The 21378-nt window shown below is 38.1% G+C and overlaps 1 protein-coding gene across 11 annotated transcripts in view; it reads left to right on the top strand.

Annotated features, from left to right (window-relative positions):
* Positions 1–1001: 1001 nt before the first annotated feature.
* LOC131064821 (guanylate kinase 2, chloroplastic/mitochondrial) overlaps positions 1002–21378 on the top strand; it is a 113784-nt gene continuing 93407 nt past the window's right edge. For 4 of the 11 annotated variants that reach the window (XM_057999093.2, XM_057999098.2, XM_057999096.2 and 1 more), the window contains exons 1-2: positions 1006–1148; positions 1259–1359. The gene's annotated coding sequence lies outside the window, so the exon portion shown is untranslated. Of the gene's footprint in view, positions 1149–1258; positions 1360–21378 lie in introns of all 11 variants that reach the window. The other 7 variants (XM_057999100.2, XM_057999099.2, XM_057999095.2 and 4 more) reach the window with 5 other exon arrangements.

The raw sequence follows: 21378 nt of genomic DNA, 5'->3' as shown, positions 1-21378 counted from the left end.
CCTCAGAAGACGAATTGTCTTCAAAGACAATATGCTTGCGTTTAATAGGGGTTTTGCCTTTACCCTTGGATAGGGAGTGAGAAACGCTGGGAGAGGCAGACAAAGTCAAGCTAGGAGAGACCATAGATAAAGAAACAATGGAGGAAAAAGTAGGTAGAGACATGGAGAAGTTGGCTGTATCAAAACCTTCATGTGGAAATTGGAAAAATCTGGGGAAGGCCATAGAAAGGGCGACAAGTTGCTGGGGAGTTGGCATAGGGGGCTAAGAGAGCGAGAGGTTTCAGGGGGGGGGGAGCAAAAGGCCTCATGAAATTTGTACAGCCTGTAAATGAGGCCCTGGTGAAGGAGGTAGGGCGACTTGTCCCCATGCTTGGGGTCCATGGTGTCTTTAACAGAGCTTTCAATGGAGTGTAGTAAATATAAAGGCAGACAAAGCAAATCGTTATTGCGAAAATGATTCAGAAGGGGCAAATGATAGTAGTAAAATACCTTGTGCCTGCCCTCGAGAGTGAAGTATTTCATAATCATAAGGCAGATCATATTCCAAGGGTGATTAAGATTATGGGTACTCTCTATTATATTATTGCAAAAATATATTATCTCAAATTATTATCCAACCTACCTCTAAATAAATTTTTTATTATTGCAATACTAAAAAGGCAAGTACTGGCCGCTATGTGGCACTTGTTAATAATATAATATTAATATTTATAATAATAAATAAATAAATAACAACATAATAATATAATACTAATATTTATAATAAATAAATAACAACATAATAATATAATACTAATATTTATTAATTCTATTACAATATTAAATCGACAAGTACTCGCCACTACTTAGCACTTGTTTTATAACCTCCAATAATATATTTCATTATCTATATAACATTACACCTCCTTTTAATACAAATAATAATTTAATATTTAAAATAAAATTATTATATATAGTCCATATATATCAAAATAAAACATGCCTTAATATTTAAGCAACTTCGAATGAATAAGCCAGCGTCGACCATCAAATTTCTCTACACAACCTCATCACTTAATAAAGCCTCATATAAAATGGCTAGTTTCTCATTAGTTTTAGGTGGCAATATGGGCAGCCAACGTGAACAACAGTATATCTCCTGATGACTGGTATGGGTTTCTATGGCACACAATTGTTTTTATTGGGTTTCCATGGCAGAATATTTTTTCATTGGTTTCTAGAGCTCTGCATTCTTTCAAAAATAAAACCCTAATGGCAGGATTCTTTACCATAGTTTGGGCCTGATAAAAGCTCAAGCAACATAGCTGCCACTTGACGCCTTTTCTGCAGTGGTTTGCCTGAAGACACACCAGAATAAAGGTTTTTATATTCAATGTGGTCACCAAATATTAGTTATTTTTTTCAATGCAAATTAAATGCTTTGTTGATTGTCACGAACGGGTTAACAATATACACGGCTATAAACTGACGCCTTTTCTGCTTTGTTTTTTCTCTGAACAAATGTTTTTAATTTGATATGGTCAACATATATTGTTTAGTTTTCTCTGCAAACTTGCTTTGCTGATTATTACATCAGTAGGTGTAGAACAGGCCAGCAATATGCATTTGAAATCTTTAGGCATTTTGTCAAATGGTTGCTTTGCCTTGTGTTTAGGTGTATATCTCTATCAGGGTTCCTTGACTGCATTCATCAGACAAATGATTCTAATTTTGCTACTGCTATGATAGATGTGAACACTCAATAACCTTTTATATTCATAGCAAAATTAGAATCTCATGCCATTAAAATATTTACAGTTTTCATGGATTAGATCTGCTTGCAAATATAACATTACTTGTAATTGTTAAAAAACTTTACGCTCTTTACACTTTTACTTTTCGTTTTACATTTCTATGCACAACATTTGTATTTATAAATTCCTGACGCAAGCGAAACTTATTCAGCTTTCATCCATTAGACCCGCATAGGTGCATAAAAAAACCATAAAATTTCAAGAGTTTGATGGAAATGATGTTTGCAATGGGGTCATCGCCCATGAAAAACCAGAATCTGCGAAGCAACAAAAAAATAGAAAATGATGGAATCACGGTTTCAACTGCTCATTCCAACAAGACAATACAAACTGCAGTGTGTATTCGAACCAGTGTTTGTTACAATATTTTGATAACAGAGAGGACATACAAAAAGATTACGTAGCTCAAAATTGGAATCCTGTCCAACATCTGCATGCATCAAACAACACTAAACTTCCACCTGAACCTAGAATACACACCATTAACTAGATTTCTCGATCATGCCAAGGTGATTACAAGTAGTTTCAAAAGAATCAAAACATGACAAGCCGAAAGACACATACAGACCCCTCATGCAATCTGATTGAATCCTACTGGAGAAAGAGAGTGGAGAGCTGGCAGTTTTGACTGGTGCAGAAAAGCTGAACAAATATTGTTTGGTAATGCTGGGCGGTAGCAGTTATTCTAAAATACTTAGAATTTACATAGCATGTAGTGCTGAAGTTTAAGGATGCCTGCGACTTCCTTAAGGAAGGATTAGTAATAATAAAACTGAAATTAAATTGAAGTTTAGTTTTAATAAAGTCAAAAGGCATGTGAAGGGTTATGTCTATTAAAGAAAAAAGGTATATAAGGAAGATGAATCGAGGATAAGGAGACATCATTTATTTTTATTTCTCCTTGAGGAGCTTGAACCGTGGTTCAGCAACCCAAGGACAAAACTCCTTAAGGTTTGAAATTAAAGGACAAAACCCCCTTAATTTGCATCATTGAGTTAGTGGACGGAAATCTTTGATTCAGACAGACTCTAAGACATTTCAAAGGCATTTAATGAAAGAGAGATCACTGCAGATTGGAGGAAGATTTACAGCAGAGATAAGAGGTTAACTTCTATTTTTTTTGAGATACATTCTAAGCATGAAATGTGAATTATATAATAAACTGTTAAGCTACATTTTTTAGGTTAATTTAATGCTTATAAGTCATAATTAATTGTGCAACTATTATTTGGGTTAGGGTTTATTACATTTAAAGAAAATAGGGAAAATTTAAAAGGGGATATTACAAATGGTATTAGAGCTGGACCTCTATACTAGAAATCACCACTTATCATGTAGAATATAGAAATCTCTCTAGAGAAATTCAAGAAGCAATGTCTCTCACAAATTACATAAATATGAAGAGAGGAAGAAATGGATCAAGGATGGAGCCTCGACCCCAACTAAGATAAAATGAACACCATCAAGCTTTGGGTAAGTTAACATTATCTACATTTGATGGATCTAATAAGAGTATTGCTTGTGCATGGGTGTCGAAATTAGATACATACCTATCATTGAAACCAACGCCTAAGGATGATGCCGTGAAAATTGCAACCTTACACTTGGAAGGATCAGCTCATGAATGGTGGTATCATGAGTTGGCTAACCAAGGTCACAGACTAATTGACACATATGATGAAATTTGCAAAAGGTTAATTGAAAGATTCAACAGAAAGGATCCAGAAGTCTATTTTAGAGAATTGGCACAATTAAAACAAGAAGGGACATTGGAGGGATATGAAGAAGAATTCACAAGGTTATTAGTAATGGTGCTGGATGTTTCAGAAAGAAGATTAACTGTCCTTTTTATTGAAGGACTAACTGAACCTCTAGTGGTTTAATTAAGGCATTTGATCCATTAACCCTTCATGAAGCTATCAAAAGAGCTTTGAATCTAGAAACTTCCATAGCCAAGAATAAGTTTTTTAGGAAAACCCTCCTATAGGGTTGAATTTGGAACCTTTTCAAAAGGGTTTTTCTCAACAAAAGGCTCATCAAAGAGTAATTTTGATTAAAAAACCAAAAATGAGTTGTGTGAAAACATATTATGTTTTTCTTGTAGAAAACCATGGGTACTTGGACATTGTTGTTTGGGAAAAGGCCAAGTACATTAGACAGAAGTAATGTTCGATGAGGAAGAATCAAAACTCAAAGTTGTTAAATGTGAAACTAAAGAAGAAAGTGAATATTCAAAGGGCACACTTGCAACCTTGCTAGGTGCTCCTAAATATCACCCTTTTCTAGTACAAGGGGTCTTACAAGGGTACAAAGTTATAGTCCTAATTGATAGTGGGGTGACACAAAATTTCATTGATGAAGGATTAGTTGCTAGAAGAGGGTTACAAACATAAGATTTTAATGGATTAAATGTTATAGTGGTGAATGGTTTTACCATCCTGTGCACTAAGAAAATTCTGCATTTGGAGGATACCCTTGGTAGCCAAGGTGCAAGATGACTTATATGTGGCGGGCATAGGAGAAACCGATGTGGTCTTAGGAGTGTAATGGCTACACTCTTTGGGAGAGTTTACACAAAATTATTAGACAATGGAATTAAGGTTCAAATCAAAGGGTAAAGATGTAGTGTGACAAGGCGTTATTGGGAGAGCTCCTAGAGTTATAATAACAAAAAGAATGGAAACATGTTTTAGTAACATCTACAACACTACAAGAAAGAGTTCTTTAAGAAGTCAAATTATTCTTTTGTTAAAAATGCCCCTTCTTGATGACAAAGGAACACTAATTTTGATTCCTGAGGTTACTATAAAATTTAGAGAGAAAAAGGTAAGAAATAAAACAATGATAGAAATGTCTGATTCGATGGAAACATTTTCTAGAAGAAGATGCAACATGAGAGAGTGAGGAAATCCTCTAGCATCCTAATTTGTAAATGCTTAAGGACAAGCAATCTTGGGAAGGGTGGATTGTAATGCCCCCTTACAATAAAACAAATACTATTTGGTAATGCTTGATGGCGGCAGTCCTTTTAAAATAATTGGAAGACTGATTTTCACCTGAGATAGGTGGCTAAATTTTTTCAATGGGTGTGATATGCAAGAGTCTTTAGTGATTGAAGAGATTTGAACTTGTGACTTGTGAGAAGTTGTAGGATGGGATCCCCTAAGTGCTCTGCTGATTGGAGTGTTGATCCATACCTATGAGAGGCTGCTGATCTGACTTATTTCTGGCTGATTTGTTTATTTTTAGTGCGTTCTAGGAGCTACAGGTATGGCTAATCTTAGTCTCAAAGAGTGTGTATCTAGAGGGTGCTTTTGACTTTACACCTTGGAAGTGTAGATTGTAGATGCTACTAGAGGAGGTTGATATTTGGAGTTTCTTGGAGACAAAGGCTGTTACTCTTACGAACCCTGTTTAGTTTGTCAAACATAACATAAATATGCAAGGTGAAGAGAATCATCCTAGATTCAGTGGAGGAACATTTGATCCCTCACATCATAGAGATGAAGACAATGAAGCAAATGTATGATGCCTTGATTGCTTTGTATAAGGGTCTGAACATTTTTTGCTTGATGCTACTTAATATCAAGCTCAGTGCTAGATGCATGAGTGATATAGATATAGTGGTTACTTACCTTATGGAGATTACTGAGCTTTGAGATCAACTCTCTGCTATCAGGGTGAAGGTGGTAGGTGACGAATTGGTACCCATAACTGTAAATGGGTTCTCTCAATCCTGGGATCTATTTGTTTAGGTGTGTCTATGTTCATGAGGAGCTTCCCACTTTTGAGAAGCTTTGGGATGATTTCATCCAGGAGGGGTTAGACTGGAGACTATTTTTAGCTAGAGCATAAGAGAATCAGAAGAGCAATGAGGAAGAATTAGATTGTTTGGACCAATAGAAGGAAGACTCAAGGTCATGTGAAGTGTTTCAAGTGCCACAAGATGGGTGACTATGCATCTTGGTGTCCCAAGAAGAAGAAAGCCAAGCAACATCATTAGGAGTTTGTAACTAGTGCACAAACTGCAGCCAGAGCAAATGAGTTAGCATCCAAACTTGAGATAAATTTCTCCATGTTATTGCATGTATCTATTAAAAACCAATTTTGGTGTGGGGTGGTGTGTGCACAGTGGAGGATCTAGACACATGAGCTCCAATAAGAAGGTTTTCAGCAAACATAAGAACAAGAGGACGGAATACAGGTGGAGTTGGGCAATGATGCCACTTGTTCAATTACTACATTGGGCTTTGTCTTCCTCTGCATCCCTTCAGGTGATGTTCTTGAGCTAGATGATGTCTTGTATGTTTATGGTTTAAAGAAGAGTCTTCTTTCAACTTCTTGTGTGACAGATCTATAGGTATTGTTGAGTTTGATGGTTAGCAAGTAATCATTAGAAACACAGCCTTGAACCTGGTCAAGTTTAGGATAGAGGATTTTGAGATGGTGGCTTTTATAGACTGCTCGCTGATTTGGTCAAGAAGGTATGGCAAGATGCCATGATGGAGCGTCCTTTCAACTTTGTGGAGATAGTTTCTAAACCAACTGTGGGTTCATGGATTGATTCCATACATGTAGCAGATGAGAGTATTGAAGAGTACTGAGATAAATTATTGCTGAAGGATTCTCTCAAAAAAAGGCAGTTGACCTTGATGAGACTCTTAATCTAGTTGCCAAAGGATTCTCTTAGAAAGAGGGAGTTGATTTTGCAAAAGATTCTCTTAGAAAGGAGTTGATTTTGTTAAGTTTTGCTTCACTTACCACAGTTTTAAAGGTGCATCGGTGAGATAACCATGAATTTAGATTGATGAGGGCCCTATATCAGCTGATGCATTCACCTCAAATTTGGTATTTCGAGATCGATGAGTTTTTACTCAAGCTTGACTTTTCCAAATTTATTGTCAATTTTAATTCTTTATTTGATAGATCTGATCCACTTATGTTTGCCATGTATTCAATGAGTTTTTTATTGTAGGGAGTCCAAAACAATTCATCTTGTGGTGTGATGAGAATTTGAACCATAAAATTGACACCAAGGATGAAGGAGGTTGGCAGCTTGCTAATAAAGTAGTTTTCAGTGTTCCACGGCCGTTGGGGACGGGGAGACGGGGGGACGGGCTTTGGGGACAGGGGGACAAAGGGAAAAAGTTTGGGGGATGGGTTTCGGGGACGAGGGGACTTGGGCCTGGTGGGGGGAAACGCGTTTCCGTGGAACACTGGTATTTTTGTACAAGGGATCTACACATTGAAGATTCTGAAGAGATTTTAGAATACAGAAGGGAGTAGTGATCTAAGGTTATATTTCTCTAGGTTCAAAGATGGTCAACATGATGATGACAACCCTAGCAGAAGGGAGGTTCAAGATACTGTGGTAGCATCTTGGCTTGGTGAAGAACACCTTCCTTGCAAAGAGGGAGTATTGGAGTTTTACCTGGGTTACTCTGAAGGTGTTCCTACTTCAGCAGCATAACAGTATACTGTAGTTTCCCCTTGCACAGCAGTACACTGTAGTTTCCCCGCTGCACAGAAATGTACACAACAGTAGTCTTGGTTTGCATGCAGATGTGTTGAAGGCACAAGCAAAAGCATAATCAACATCAACATGCTACAGAAGTGATGGCAGAGCTCACCTTGGTTTTTCTGCAGCTAAGAGATCAGCATGGAGAGGACATAGCCATATAGGAGAATATGCCCAAGGTAGTCTTCTTTGAGGTTAGCATCCAGTTGGCTTTTTGAAACTCGATTGATTTGTCAAACTAACTTAGTCTTAATTACTTTGATTACGAGTTATTAGTTGTTAGACTAAGTTGATGATTAGTTAGACTTGTATTTTTAGAGATTACTGTTTTGATCTCAGATACCAGGTTCACCAGTTTTGGTTTCTGCACCCAAATCGCGTTCGCTCTGGGGTTTGCTCAGGCTTTGCCCCAGGCATTCCAGCTGCCCTTTGCTGTTTTTCTTCTGCCATTTTGCATTGTTCCATCTTCCAATTCAATTCTGAACTATCAGTTGGCATTTGGCTTTGATCAATAATGAAGTATCATATTATCAAATGTATTTAGTTTTATAATTCTGTATATTTCTTCAAATTTTTGTATATATATATATATATATATATATAGAGAGAGAGAGAGAGAGAGAGAGAGAGAGAGAGAGAGAGAGAGATGCATGTATCGACGAACCTGACACATGAACCCAAAGGGCAAAAAAGTTTTTGTCCGAACCCATGAACTGGGTTCATGTGCCCAAACCCGAGCCTGAACCTGAACCAGCAACTTAGGTTTTGATTGAAACTTTTGTGTTTAAGCTACCTAGTTTTGGGATCAAATTTTTTGAGTGCGGAATGTGCTTACTATTTTCTGAAATCTAACATATCTTTGGAGGTACACGGAACCTAACAACAGACACCATCTCCACATGTTTCTATGATGGAATGTATCTTCCCCCACTGAATTCAGACAGATTCTAAACTTGCCACTCCTGACACACCATTTTTGTGGACTACCTTGACATCTTTGACATAGCCTCTTATTCTTTTGATAAAATATGTGAGGACCAACTGTAGCTAGCTCACGAAAGACAAGCAATCTCTTCAACCATTCCCACCTCCTAAGGGTGATTTTCTTGTGCAGCCATTTCCCCTTCCTCTTTGGTCTCTTCACCATTATTGATCTAGCTTCATGTGATGATGTCTTCAAATTCTGATACTTAATCAATTAATAATTATGAATTTCTCTGCATTTAACCAGGGAGGCCAGTTTGGTTTGGAATTTTTGTTCAGTAGTGTCTCTTGTGCTCTTGATCCCTTTGCTAGCAACCCCTTATTCTCCAAGGACACATTTGATAATATTCAGGGTATCCCTGTTCCCAATCCTGAATGTATCTTGTTTCCTGATATCAGAGACTGTGCTGTTGTAAGAAGAGTCCCTGAGGTCTTTCTTCTTCATCCTTCTCTTTAGTCTCAGCAGAGATCAGATGGTCCAAATGATACTTGCAATATGCAACAGCTCACATGTCAGAGTAAGAGAAATGAAAAATGCAGTTAAAAATTGCATGCTGATGGCTATCTAACAAAGCCATGGCTATTGATTTGATGGTAGTGATTGGAATGGCCATGCCCATCAGTTGTCAGATTATACACACTTATTTTTGATAATGTGATCTCTCAGTTACAGTCTCATTGATATGTTGGGCAATTGAAGAGTTGCCATAAGGCAGGAGAAAAACAATACCGAGCTTTTTAATGATTGAGGTCCAACTTTCCAATTTTAAAATTTGTGAGGAATTTAACTTATTAGTTATTATGCATTAGATAACTTCACCTTATCATCCTCTCTCTTCTTCTAAGTTGCTGTAAGGGGGAATGGATCTATCCTTGCATTAGTGAGGAAGACCACTAGGAAGTTGCTGTAAGGGGGAATGGATCTATCCTTGCATTAGTGAGGAAGACCACTAGGCAGTTGCATTCCCAGTAGAGGTGCTGGAAAGGAAATCTATTTGAATGAAGAGATTAACTCCCTAATGTTTATTTAAGATATTTTCAATTTTCCAGCTGGGGGTGTTTTCTCTTTTCATGGGTTGAATGATTATTGTGGAGTCTCCTTCCACCATTATTCTTTTGCAATCCATACTTTGAGCCAAGTGAAATCCTTCCACAAGTGTGATAGCTTCTACCTTTGCAATAAACACCAAGGATGCAGCCATGAAGATGCTTTGGTGATTTCTCAAAAGGAAGCCAGATCCATCTGTTCCCAGACTACCCATTCAACCTCCATCGGTCATTTTGCAAAATCTGAATGAGGGAGTTCCACTTTGCTTTCTTCATTGCACCTTTCTTGTGGCTAAGCCCAATACTGGTGGATTTTATGTGCAATATTACTGTCTATATAAATGACAAAATATAATCTTTTTGTTCACTGCCAAGCAAGATGCCAATTTGTTGTCTGAGAAACCATTGTGTAAGTGTTTTACTAGACAATTGTTTTTCCATTTACCTTATGTATTGCTTGACAAAGTTTTAACCTTCTGATTCAAATGTATGATCTCTTCTATGTAGTACACATATCTTCACCTAAATTATTATGATTTCCATATTTTAGATTTATTAGCAAGTTCTAACAAAGTGATACTAAATGATTTTGAGTGTGCGTTGCTGAAGGCTTGTCGTTAATTAAACAATTTTTTTGCTAGAAGGATGATACATAAAATAGTGACGTAAAAGACTGAACGTGAACTTCATGCATTACGGTTCTTCTAGATTCCAATGCCTAGTTTGATTTCAATTTAGGAAGCTTAAATTCTCATCTAACATTTAATTTATCCCTTTAATATAGAGATTGATGCCATGAACAAGCAATGATATTAATATGAACAAACCCGAACAAAGTTAGATGATTAGTTTAAGCAAAAGCAGTATCTTGATAATGATCTGTGTAAGGAAGTAAAAGATAGTTATTGAGAACAGAGCTAATATGAATCAGGAGCAGAAGGGTTAACAATGTTTGTTTCACATCCTTATTGTCCAATATCAAATGATATTATTGGTGTCTATAGTAAATAATAGTTACAGTGTTTGCTGTTAGCTGCATGGATAGTCATATTAACAGATAATTCCATTTTGTTCTTTTTCCATGGAAGGAGCCGTTTTATACACTAATAGCATTTGACTTTGGCAAGAATAAACATGCAACACTTTCTGCATTACAGAAACAGCTATAATACAACTTTGTTGGCATGAGATTCTTGATCTTTTATAAATGCATTGATTTATTTCTGATTTTTTTTTGTCATCAAGGCTTAGGGCTTATATACAATTAATGCTATATTAGATCACTGAATTTTAAAGATCATTTAGGGAGAAATTCTCCAGCAGGGGTTACACACAAGTCACCAGAACCCGTTTCTCAATAACATAAACTATACACTTAGAACTTATTGCATCTAGGCTATAAGTTACCAGTCATGGTATTGGTTCAGGTTTGGGTTTGCTGGTTCAGTTTGCGGTTTCAATAAAAAAAACTTGGGGGTTGGGGTTGTTTTGGGTTGTTCTATACAAAAACATATAAAAATTACATATATAAGGCTTTTATTTAATAAATAATAAATAAATATAGTAAAATAAAGATATACCTAATATACATTTATATAAATATAAATAAAAAAATGTAATGTCCCCTTGTTGAAATAGGATTTATTAATAAATAATAATAATAAATTAAAATACAAAAGAATAAAAATAAAATTTAATATAATTAGAATTTAGTTAAGTTTAATGAATGGTCAAAAGGCATGAAATGAAAAGTTGTGATTCCCTCAAAGATGAGATATAAAAGGGAGAGAAGAGAACTTCATTTGGGGAGAAAGGGATGAAGGAAGTGAGAAGGAAGCAACGAAATTAACGAAACATTAATGGGAAGAAGATAAGGAAGTGACTCTTTCGAAGGGTGGTAATTGTGAAAGTTTGTGACCAATATGAAGAGGTGTGACTCTCCCTCACATTGGAGGATATAAAGGGGAGAAGTTTTCATTTGAGGAGATTAAAAAAGGGGAGATCAATTTGGGGAATAATATATCATTCTCAAGGGCAACAATGAAAAGTGGTGACTCAATTCTTATGAAAGGTGGTGACCCTTCCACGAATAAATATAGGAGAATTCATTCCAAGCATTGAAGGGGACTTATCAATCAATGGAGGAAGTCAATACAATTAACTCCAATTCTCCTAAGAAAGCAAAGAATCTTCAGCAATCAAATATAGATCGAAGCATTAAGCAATAGTGCTCATCCAAGAGAGCAGCATTCAACTTTCAAAGAGGGAGACAACATTCAATTGGATATGTCCAAATTATCACAGTAGACTGAAAATACATAACCTACAATAATTCTACAAGTATAGTGGGCAAGATTTAGTGTCCTCCCAAAAGGGGGCATTACAAATGGTATTAGAGCATGATCCTGCCAGCCTGTAAAGCAAATTCAGAAGCATATGGATTTCAAAGAATTGATCTATTAACAGAATGAGCAAGAGGCTCATAAATAAAACAAGAATATTTACAAGAATAGCAAGTTTCTAATAAGAAACTGCTGAGAAGATCGAAGACGATCTAACTAAAATAGAATATACACTATTGAGCATTAATACTAAAATTAACATTATTTTAATATTCTATTACCCTCCCTTAATGCTCAATCTATTAACTACACCTATAGACCCCCTGAATTTTACAAGTTTATCAGGACCAAGGGGCTTGGTGAAGATGTCTGCTGGCTGCTCCGAGGTAGGAACATACAGCAACTGGATGGATCCGTCTTCAACCAGCTGTCGAATATAGTGACAATGAGTTTCCACATGCTTGGTTCTTTCATGGAAGACTGGATTCTTGGCGAGTTTGAGCACTCCCTGATTATCACAAAACAAGGGAGTAGGACCTGCCTGGGAGACATGCATATCCGCAAGCATTCGTCGAAGCCAAACCGCCTCACAAGATGCCTTAACTGCTCCCCGATACTCTGCTTCTGTCGAGGAGAGAGCCACTGCCTGCTGCTTCTTACTAGTCCATGTGACAGCACCAGATCCCAAACTAAACACATACCCTGCTGTAGACTTACGGTCATCAACCGAACCTGCCCAGTCAGAATCTGTGTAACCACTGAGTAGAGGATCAGAACTCCGAGTGTACAGAAGTCCATAATCAGGAGTGCCACTCACATAATGCAGCACATGCTTCGCTGCTATCCAATGATCAGCCTTGGGAGCTGTCATGAAGCGTGAAATGTAGCTCATTGCAAAACTAATGTCAGGTCTAGTGGCAGTAAGATAGATGAGGCTGCCCACTAGTTGCCTGAACAGAGATTCATCCACAACTGGTGAAGATGACTGAGCTGAAAGTTTGAGCCCGGGTTCCATAGGAGTAGAGGCAGGTTTGCAATCCTGCATTCTGAACCTGTCCACAAGACTTCTGGCATACTTGGACTGAGAGAGAAAGATATTGTTCTCAGTCTGCCAGACTTCAACTCCTAAGCAGTAATGTAGAAGTCCCAAATTTGTCATATCAAAGGTGCGGCACAAATCCTGTTTGATCCCAGTGATCAAACGTGCTGAACTGCCAGTAATGATTAAGTCATCCACATAGACAACCACAAATAGAATATCATTACTAGTATGCTTGATATACAGGTTTGCATCAGATGGACTCCGCTGAAAACCATGATCTGTCAGATACTTATCAATTTTCATGTACCAAGCCCGAGGAGCTTGTTTCAGACCATAGAGTGCTTTGACTAGTCTACAGACCTTCTGTTCTTGACCAGCAACCTTGAATCCTGGGGGTTGCGTCATGTAGACTTCTTCCTGTAAGTCACCATTCAAAAAGGCACTCTTGACGTCCATCTGATGGACTTTCCAACTGAACTGGGCTGCCAAGGCAAGAACGAGCCGTATGGTACTCATTTTGGCTGTAGGAGCAAAAGTCTCCTCGTAGTCAATGCCTTCTTTCTGTGAGAACCCACGAGCAACAAGACGAGCCTTATACTTGTCCAGGGTTCCATCAGCTTTGTATTTTACTTTGTACACCCATTTGCAGCTAATGGGCTTCTTCCCTGAAGGAAGATCAGAAAGGGCCCAAGTGTGATTCTTCTGAAGACTCTGGAACTCAGCTTCCATAGCCTGTTCCCACTCAGGTATACCTTTAGCCTCTGAGTATGTCTGAGGCTCAAAAACACTGTGTATGTTAGCCATGAGAGCAAAATTGACTGTATGCTGCTGTTTGCTCTTATTACGGGAGGTTCTACCCTCAATGAGCTCAGTATCCCTGAGATCACCAATGGTCTTGGCCCACCATTTAGGCCGGAGAGTAGAAGTGCGAACATCTGGAGGAGCTGGAAGAGGCTCAGGATCAAGAGCAGGGGGAGGATTGTTCTCCGGAGGGAACTTAGGTAGTGCATCATCGAAAATAGATTCTGCATCATCCCTCCCATCAGGCGAACCTAATGGAATAAGAACACTGTGAGGTTGATCCTCAGAACTCTGCTCAGAAGAAGGTGATCAAAAGAATCCTCTGTCTTCATCAAATACAACATCACGACTGAAGATAAGACGTTCAGTGTCTATATCTATCAGTCTGTAGGCCTTATGGTGATCATTGTATCCTGTCATCATGAGTTTCCGACTTTTGGAATCCAACTTGGAGCGCTTAGCATCTGGAATCCAAACACCGGCAACAGAGCCAAAAACCTTCAGGTGGCTGATCTTAGGCTTCCGACCAGACCAAACCTCGTTTGGAGTCTTCCCCTTAACAGCCTGAGTAGGAGAACAGTTAAGTAGGTAGACAACAGTAAACACTGCTTCAGCCCAATACTTATTCGGAACACTCCTGTGTTGTAACATAGAGCGAGCCATCTCAACAATCGTACGATTGCGACGCTCGACAACACTGTTTTGCTGAGGAGTGTAGGGTGTAGTCAATTGGCGTTTGATGCCATGGGTATCACAGAAGTTGGAGAATGCAGCAGAACAAAATTCCCCCCCCGTTATCTGTCCTAAGAGTAATGATACTATGTCCAGACTCTTTTTCAACAAAGGACTTAAACTTCTGAAAGATACTAAATACATCTGATTTATGTTTAAGAAAGTACACTCACATCTTTCTACTAAAATCATCTACAATAAGCAAAAAGTATTTGCAACCAGTAACAGAAGATGTATTCATAGGACCACAAATATCAGCATGAAGTAATTGAAGTACCTTAGATGTGCGCCAAGACTTTCCATGTGTGAATGAAGTCCGATGCTGTTTGCCAGCTTGACAGGCGCCACATACTCCAAGATGCTGAGTCTGAATATCAGGTAACCCTGAAACAAGTCCCTCCCGAGATAGCTGAGAGAGATACTGAATGTTGAGATGTCCATATCTCTGATGCCACAAAGTGCTGAGAGGAGAAACACGAGCTGCCAGAGCCACTTCAGGAGAATCACCAGTGTCAAGAAGCCTATATAGGCCATGATCCTCTAGACCAACAACAACAGTAAGACGAGTCTCCCGATCAATGATGGAACACTTGTGAGCACTGAACACCACATCTAGCTAAGGAGAATTCCTCATAATCTGGCTGACAGAGAGCAGATTATGTTCCATTCCAGGAACATGGTACACATTCAGAAAAAGGAGAGTCTTGCCACCAGACTGTATCTGAACAGTGCCTTTGCCAACAACTGTATACTCCTCACCTCCGCCAAATACAACGGAATCACTGAAAGGTGAGAAGTCTGTAAACCAGTCACGCCGATGAGAAAAGTGACGTGATGCACCAGAGTCGATGTACCAAGCAGAAGACCTGGCATGATCTGAAGACCTCTTAGCCATAAAGGCATAAAAGGTAGACTCTTTCTGCTCGGAATGTTCAGCAACATGCGCCTTCTGGTGTGACCCTCCCTGCTTCTTTTGTTCAGAAGCAAGCCTCTGACGGCAATCTTTCTTCATATGACCGTACTTGTGACAGTAATTGCACTGCACATTCTTCTTCTTAGCTCCATCCTGTGTTTGAGAAGAGCCTTTCTGCTGAGAAGACTGAGAGGACTGAAATTTGCCTTTATCCTTGTGAAAGGATTGGGCTGTGAAAGCATTTTCCGAGGAGGCTGATGTAGTACCACTACCAAACTGTTGTTTCCAACGATCCTGCTGTAGAAGTTTGGTGCACAATTCTGAAAACTTCAGATCAACATTAGTGGAAGTAATATTGAGGGTCTCAATGAAGTGTTCATACGATTTCAAAAGACTTTTCAGAGTGATTACTATCATGTCTTCTTCCTCCATAGTCCGACCAATAGCTTCGAGCTGATCTCGAATGTCCTTAATCCTCGTGAGGTGTTCCTGTAAGGACATACGTTCGTCCATCATAATGGAGAACATCTGATTCTTTAGAAAGAATGCTCGGCTCTTGTCGGATGTCTCATGCAATTCCTTCAGATGCTTCCAGATGTCAGAAGCTGTCTTGCTGGAAGGAATCTGCGGTAACTGATCATCAGTCACTGAGAGTTTGAGAAGCATAACTGCCTCCCGATTGCGTTCATCAAACTTATCTTGATCTGCACCAGGTGTACCAGGACTGAGCTCTTTTCCCAAAACAAGTTGGTCAAGACGCCTATATTAAAAAATGGTCAACATACGCTGTTTTCAGATGTTGTAATTGTTGCCATTAAAGCGTTGACTGCCTTCTAACATCAGGTTGGTTAGAGAAGCCATTTGCACGTTTCCCAAAAAAAATTCCCGGCTGACCCAGAAAAATCCAAAGACAACCCACAAATTCGTGCGAAAAACCCAGAAGGAATCTGCTGTCAGAATCTAGATCCGCGGGCTCGAAAATCGAGGCACCCAAAAAAAACGAACAACTACCCAGATTAGGGTTTCGAAAAACCCACCAAGAATCTGCAAGAATAATTTATTTTCGATGGAAACTGGAAGGTAAACACCTTAATCGAAAATTTTAGAGGGTCGTGGAAGCCATGATTTTCTCAGAAAAAATGGCGTCGCCGAAGGTGCAGGTCGCGTCGCGTTGCCGAAGGTGCAGGTTGCGACGCCGGAGTTTGCAGGTCGCGACGCCGGAGGTCGCGAACAGGCGGAGCACCGGTCATGACAACTTTGCAGGTTGCGCGCCAACACGAACACCGCCGAACACAGGTCGCGATGGCTCTGCAGGTCGCGCACCAACCCGAACACCGCTGAACACAGGTCGCGAGAAACAAAACGCGACTGTACAAACCCGAGGTAGTTCATAGGAGCTAGGTGACTGAAAAAACCTAGAAGGATTTTTAAACACCAGAAAAAAATTTCGAAAATTTTCACTAATTGGAAATTAGAATTAAAAAATTTTCGAAAAAATTTCTCCTATAGCTCTGATACCATAAAACAAATGCAGAAGCATATGTATTTCAAAGAATTGATCTATTAACAGAATGAGCAAGACGCTCATAAATAAAACAAGAATATTTACAAGAATAGCAAGTTTCTAATAAGAAACTGCTAAGAAGATTGAAGACGATCTAACTAAAATAGAATATACACTATTGAGCATTAATACTAAAATTAACATTATTTTAATATTCTATTAGCCTGCAGGGTAAGGATAAATCGATTATGCATTCTAATCAATGAGAAGGGATACATTAACTCAGTCCTAAAATATAGAAACAACTAAATGATAATGGCAAGACAATATGAGAGATTGTTGAACATATGTGTATTGTGTGTGAAGACGAGAATCAAGTATATAATATATAAACCAGATTAAGAGAGAATATTATATGAAGATCTAAGGTGAAGTATATGAGGAGTTTGTAACTTTTGAGAAGAGATCGTGGATACTTTATGACAGTCTTATGATCAGATTATAGAAGACTCTACAGTAGATTTGTGGACGACTTTATAGCAGATTTGTGGAAGAGATTTATTGGGAATTGTAGAATATTGATTACCCCGAGGGATGGAATTGGTCATAGTTGGATGTTCCTACCTCTTGTGGGCCAAGTGATGAATTGGTTACCCCAATCGATGGAACTGGTCATAGTTGGATGTTTCTGCCTCTTGTGGGCCAAGTGATGAATTGATTACCCCAAGGGATGGAATTGGTCATAGTTGGATGTTTTAACCTCTTGTGGGCCAAGTGATGAATTGATTACCCCAAGGGATGGAACTGGTCATAGCTGGATGTTCCTGCCTCTTGTGGGCCAAGTGATGAATTGATTACCCCAAGGGATGGAACTGGTCATAGTTGGACGTTCTTGCCTTTTGTGGGCCAAGTGATGAATTGATTACCCAAGGGATGAAATTGGTCATAGTTGGACGTTCCTTCCACTTGTGGAATGTAAGGTGAATGGTCACGATTTGAATGTGACGTGCTCTTAGGCATAGTGGGTTGGGCAGTTTACTATTGCCCTTTCGAGTTCCTACCAAACTAAGCAATGATTGGTTATAGCTTGATTAGCTAGTCATAATGTTTATTGTAATTTGCCTATTCACTATGTCTGCATATATTCATGTGTATGCTTCGTGTTTTCATGTGTATGCTCCATGTTTTTATGTGTATGCTTTGTATTTAGTTCATGCTTGATGTGTTTCTAGCATGTCTATTCCATGAATCTCCATGATTATTGCCTTGGGTTGATCTGAAATATGAGAATAACAAGAGTAAACCAAAAAGATTTGAATTTATTAGGGTAATAGATATGTGCCATGCTTCTAATCCTCATCTTAATATATGATAAGATCACCCATGTTTTAACGCAAAGAGATATCCATAGTATGGTGCAAGTGTTGGGTCAACCAAATTAAAGAAGAAATATCAATTTCCAAGGGTTGATTTATTCAATTCTTAGAAACCTACATTGCTCGAGGACAAGCAATTTTGGGAAGGGCAGATTGTAATGTCCCTTTGTTGAAATAGGATCTATTAATAAATAATAATAATAAATTAAAATATAAAAGAATAAAAAAAAACTTAAAATAAATAAAATTTAGTTGAGTTTAATGAATGGTCAAAAGGCATGAAATGAAACGTTGCGACTCCCTCAAACATGAGATATAAAAGGGAGAGAAGAGAACTTCATTTCGGGAGAAAAGGGATGAAGGAAGAAAGAAGGGAGCAAATAAATTAACAAGGCATTAAAGGGGAGAAGATAAGGAAGCGACTCTTTCAAAGGGGGCAGCAATGATGAAGGGTTGTGACCCTTTCAAAGGGTGGTAATTGTGAAAGGTTGTGACCATTATGAAGAGGTGTGACTGTCCCTCACATTGGAGGATATAAAGTGGAGAAGTTTTCATTTGAGGAGGAGCTAAAAAAAGGGGAGATCAATTTGGGAATATATATTCTTAAGGGCAACAATGAAAAGTGGCGATTCAATTCTTATGAAAGGTGGTGACCCTTCCACCAATAAAGTATAAAAAAGAATTCATTTCAAGCATTGAAGAGGACTTATCAATCAATGGAGGAAATCATTACAATTAACATCAATTCTCCTAAGAAAGCAAAGAATCTTAAGCAATCAAATATAGATCGAACCATTCAGCAATAGCACTCATCCAAGAGAGCAGCGTTCAGCTTTCAAAGAGGGAAACAACATCGAATTGAATCTGTCCAAATTACCACAGCAGACTGAAAATACATAACCTACAATAATTATACAAGTATGGTGGGCAAGATTTAATGTTCTCCCAAAAAGGGACATTACAAAAAATTAAATGATTGTATATATGTATATATATGAAATATAAAAATAATATAGAAATATAGTAATATTAATATTTTAAAATTAATTAACATTAATTATTAATAACTTTAATTAGTATTCATAATATTTCAATTTTGACCAAGCTTGCCCTATCTTGTTTCATTGAAGTTATTAAATATTAATAATCACACCTTGTTCACTTGTGACTGATAAATATTATACAATATATAAATTAATAATATAATATATAAATCCTATCGTATAATATTATAATATAATTCTATCATGGGTGGGATTCAACATGAAATGTGTTGGCTAGTAGGTGTGCATCTCAATCAATGATGAGTCCTGTTGACGTGTTTTTATGACAGCGTCGAACATAGAATAAAGCTGCCTGATGGTCACTTCACTCTCTCTTGATCAAAGTTTAATTGTATGCTAAGATTGCAATATGTTCAAACGATTGACTCCAAGGTTCCGATTATGCAATGGATGTGCCTGAGTTGTCAGATGTGATTGCTGGTAATCCAAGGGGACTTACGCTTGAATCATTCCTTTACTTCTTTGTTGTGGCTGGAACTTCATCATCGGATATGGCAATTCTGCGATGCTTCTGCTTCGAACGAACTAAAATGAACTGAAAATAAAGGGGAAAGGGTTTAGAAAGATCTAAATCCATTCCTAAGGGCAATGATAGCAATAGATAGTGCTCTAGTGGACAAATTCCAAATAAACCAAGCTCTGCTTCACCAAGATAAACTACAACTCTGCAAGAACTGGTGCAATCTTTTGAGGATGTTGAAGGATTTTCATATTGAGAAAGTGCATTTGAATACCCAAAACGGTGTAATCCAAACGACTATTCACAATCGAACTTAGCACAAATTTGGGGGCTCAGGTTAACTTTACACTGCAACTTACAATCAACAAGATGCAAAAAGTATGAACCATGGAAATTCATCAAACACCATTACATTCTCCATTGAAATCAAAGCACTATTCTACTTCTTCTCTAAGTGAGGAAGGTGAAACCATGCAAGTTTTGAAAAAATAACTTAAGTGGACACCATTAGAGAACAATGTTTCACTATTATTATCTCAAAAACTTATCGCAACAATTTCATACAAATCTCCCTCACTACAAATGAAGGGGTCACCCCTTTATATAGGGTTCAAGCCTTGGCTACATGCAAAACCCCAAAAGATTCTCCACTCATGATGCAACACGGTGGGAATCAACAATTAATGATCCATCCCCCTTTATATAGGGTTCAAGCCTTGGCTACATGCAAAACCCCAAAAGATTCTCCACTCATGATGCAGCAAGGTGGGAATCAACAATTAATGATCCATCATGCCATATACAATTAATTTTACGTGCCCAAAATGGCATCTATTGTGCATTAAATGCACCACTTCTTTCAAATTCGCCCAATGTGTAATAAATGCTCCATCATCTCCTAAATACGATAGTTACATGCAAAAGATGCTCCACCATTGCATTAAGCTGCCATTCAATGAATTAGCCGCCACCATGGTCAAATATTCCAGCAATGAATACGCCACTATGCCTTCACGCGATGGTGGCATGCAAAAAGATGCTCCATTGACTCAACATGCGCTGACCCAACTGCCACTTGTCGAGAAACTCCTAGAGAGAGAAAACTTCAGGAGAGAAAAAATTAATCCATGAATAATTTTCTTTGAAGTTTTTGAACTTTCCTTGCTCAAGAGGAGATTTTTCATTGATTTTGCACATTTCCTATTTTTTAGGAAAATTTTCAAATTAGGGTTCTAGGGTCTAGGAGAGATAAATTTCTCTCATGAATCCAAATCCATCAACTTTTTGAAATTTAGATGATTTTCGATGCCTGAAAATGGATGTTTCAAATTTTTTCTCGGGGGGAATTTTCTGTTTCCAATTCAGCCTTGACGTTCAATTCTCTTACCTTGGAACATTTCATCTTTTTGAACCTGGGCGTGGAAATCATCATGTCATGGAGGATTTGGATCCTTTGAATGTTTTTCCCTAGTATCTTGATTTTGGTGCCCATTTCTTGACCTAGGTGCTAAAACATCTTCAGGAAGGTATTTTTGATTTTGAATATTTTCCTTGACACCCCTCACTCAGCGCTTGACTCCTTCCTGTCTTGGGTGCCATTTCACCTTGGGCAAGGAATTTTGACTTTTGCTATCTTTCCTTGCCTTCTTGATTTTGGTTCTCTTCTCCTAACTAGGGCGCCATTTTGCCTTTAAGGAAGGAATTTTGGAATTTTCAAACTTTCCACAATGCCTCGGTTTTAGCGCCTTGACTGGGGACTTGGGCACTAAAAGCACTCGATGAAGGAACTTTGACATTTTTGA

The sequence above is a fragment of the Cryptomeria japonica genome, chromosome 10, assembly GCF_030272615.1.
Source record: "Cryptomeria japonica chromosome 10, Sugi_1.0, whole genome shotgun sequence".
Classification (NCBI taxonomy): Eukaryota; Viridiplantae; Streptophyta; class Pinopsida; order Cupressales; family Cupressaceae; genus Cryptomeria; species Cryptomeria japonica.
The sequence above is the reverse complement of the archived record's forward strand: the minus strand, read 5'-3'. Positions and strand labels throughout refer to the sequence as shown.